The sequence below is a fragment of the Euprymna scolopes genome, chromosome 44 (genome assembly GCF_053919585.1).
Source record: "Euprymna scolopes isolate OS-2025 chromosome 44, ASM5391958v1, whole genome shotgun sequence".
NCBI lineage: Eukaryota > Metazoa > Mollusca > Cephalopoda > Sepiida > Sepiolidae > Euprymna > Euprymna scolopes.
In genome coordinates this window covers 3,602,356-3,605,342 of record NC_136525.1, presented here as the reverse complement: position 1 = coordinate 3,605,342, position 2,987 = coordinate 3,602,356, and the positions used below count along the sequence as shown (strand labels likewise).

Genomic DNA, 2,987 nt, shown 5'->3' with positions numbered 1-2,987 from the left:
AGAGATGAAGATTCCCACCAGAATGCCACCAGGGTGAAGAGATCATCTTGAGAAAAGAAAGGAGCCACACCCAGATCCAACATCTCAGGTATGATTTTCTTCTTGCTACACAGACCCTAATGACTGGCCCATCTTCATATCTTCATGAGACCGCTTTAAGACATTTACTATAACACGTCTGTCGGTCACACCTCAGTGACCGGCTGATAGTGGTATACGAGAACTTTAATACCATCCTCTCGAAAAGATATTAAACCCTCCCCCTCATCATAATAATAATGTAATTTACAATTTTGAATGTAGTTGCGGTGATAACTATGTGGGTTGAACTGTCTTACTCGGGAAGTTAATTTTACCCGTCCTGAGACGGGCATTCATCTTGTTTAATCAAAAAAAAAATTGTCTCAAACAATCGTGGCCGATAGTTTTAATCCCCAAAACATTTTAATCAATTTCGCTCTTTGCCCTGGACGTCTTCGTATAGGTCATGCGTTTTCTTTGGTGCCATGAAATCCAAGCGATAATTTGTTTGCTTGTTTGTTTGTTTGTTTGTCGAAAGTCTGGGAGTTTGTCTTTATTTTTCCAATTAATATTGTGCGTAGTTGAAGTGTGAACTCATTCAATCTACAACTCGAGACTGGGCAAGATAAACAAATCGGTGCGTGCGAGTCATGGACTGAAGTCGTTTAATTTGGCGCGAAACCGCAAAGTGTGAAATAACGCCAAAACGTGTCAGCCATTATTTTAAAACTAGAGTTTAAGCTCGTTAGAAATAGGCAAAAGGTTATAACCCGTTGATTCATAATGAGTGCTTTATGCCATTTCTTTTAAATTTAGCTATTTTTTGTATTGAATACTAATCCCTATTAATCCCTTGCTGTGTATCGAATGCATATCATAACACTTAGTTCGCAGCACCTTTTCATAAAAATGATCATTACAAAATTTCAGCAAGATCGACGCACTAGTTTCCAATAAAGTTTTTATACTAAATGTGGTATTGTGGTTATTAATCTCTGTGTATTGTGCTGGTGAATATACGGCATAATCACGTTGACACACCGGCTCTCGCCAGATCACCGAAGTTAAGCAACGTTGAGCCTGGCTAGTACCAGATGGGTGACCATTTGGGAATTCTAGGCGCTGTAAGTGCTTTCAGGAGAGACGTGGTTGGAGACCGCGTAACTCTTGCGACACAAATTTCATGCGCAGGCACCCTTACAGTGCGCATCCATAGTCTGTCAAGACTCGAGGAAGCCAGACAAAAATGTTTGTCGGAGATAGCTGCTGTGTTGGTAAGCTCACGATCATGTGCACATGTGTAAAAATTAATAGAAATCCACTTCTTAGAAACACGAAATTTAAGCAAGATCGACCCAGTAGTTTCCGATAAAGGTTTGATAGTAAATGTGGTATTGTGGTGATTAGAGACACGGAGAAAATCAAACCATGATCATACACGTGCGATATATATATATATATATATATATATATATATATATATATATATATATATATACAGGGTGACCCTCCCCCCCCCCAAAAAAAAGCTAAATGGAGGCCATCTAGAACATACGAAGAAAAAAACTGCTAAAGACCCTAGTGTTTTGATGTGACGTTTTGAATATAATAAACTAGTTATGACCAAAGTTTCATTTCATTCGGACAAAACACTAAGAAACAGGGCCTAATTAGAGTTGGAGCCCGTTTTTTTTGGGGGGGGGGGGCGTCACCCTGTATATATATATATATATATATATATATATATATATAAACATTCATTCATTTAAAGTTTCTAATTTTCGGCTTATAGCAAAGTCCTCATCAGGATTTTTTTTATAAGCCGAAAATTTTAAATTATAAATGAATGAATGTTTGTGTATTAATTTTTTTTCATGGACTGTTATCCTCATCTTTATAGTTTTTGTTTCACCACGTTTCGGCAAAGTATTCCTCTGACCTTCATCAGGAGGTTAACTGCGACGGGATAAGAATGCTGAGTCTTTTAACTGTATCCCCAGTAATTACTGCCTTCCATAGTTGTTGTCGTCTCACCACGTTTTGGCTAACTAATCCTCAGGCCGGCTTTGGGTAGGATTAAAACTGCTATCTTCGGACAATGCTCACCTGGAACTGTGGAAATTCAACGCCTCTATCCACTGTGCCGAGGAGCGATTAAGGCTGGATTTTTTATTCTTATAAATCCAAGTTTTTTTTTTCCTTCTTATCTGGTGTTCCATCGTCGGGTTCGTACATTATATATTGTTAGGTGTATCAGAATTTTTGTAGGAATGTTTGACACCCTTAACACGAAACTGCGAATAAAATATAAAAAGCTCTCTTTTATTTTCTTTATGGATTATACTTCCAAAATAAACCATGAACCAGGATGCAGCTAGAAAGACCTTGTCCTGCCTTGATAGTGTTCAAAATAGACTTCGTAGCCTCGTAGGAGATGTTCTTTTCTCTTCCCTGCAACCTCTATCTCACAGAAGAGATGTTGCGAGTTTGTCTCTGATGTATCGTTATGTTCATGGAAAGTGTTCGACTGAGCTTCAGTCTATGGTCCCTCCTCGCCAAACTTTCACAAGAAACACTCGTCTAGCTGAAAACACTATCAATAATTCCCCCACTCTTTATCTGTGCCTAAACCTAAAAGTAGATTCCATGAACAAAGCTTCTTTCTTAGAACTGCACGTCTATGGAATTGTCTTCCGTTTTCCTGCTTTCCAGCTGACTACAATATGGTTGTCTTCAAGTCTAACGTAAACAAGTTCTTGATGAGCCGTTCCATATAAGTTAACAAATTTACCGAATTTTCATTACTAATGATTACTATATTTTCCAATTTCTACTGTACACTCTTTAACTCTTATCCTTGAGTGGCCTCTTGGCCTTGATAATGTGATGATGTCTGTGTAAAAAAAAAATAAAAAATAAAAAATAAACTATTAAATTTTATAAAAAGTAATAGAAATATTATTTGT

The 2,987-nt window shown here is 37.4% G+C and overlaps 1 pseudogene; it reads left to right on the top strand.

The window, feature by feature from the left end:
* Window positions 1-1,035: 1,035 nt before the first annotated feature.
* LOC145268870 (5S ribosomal RNA) lies at window positions 1,036-1,152 on the top strand (annotated as a pseudogene).
* The last annotated feature ends 1,835 nt before the right edge of the window (window positions 1,153-2,987 follow it).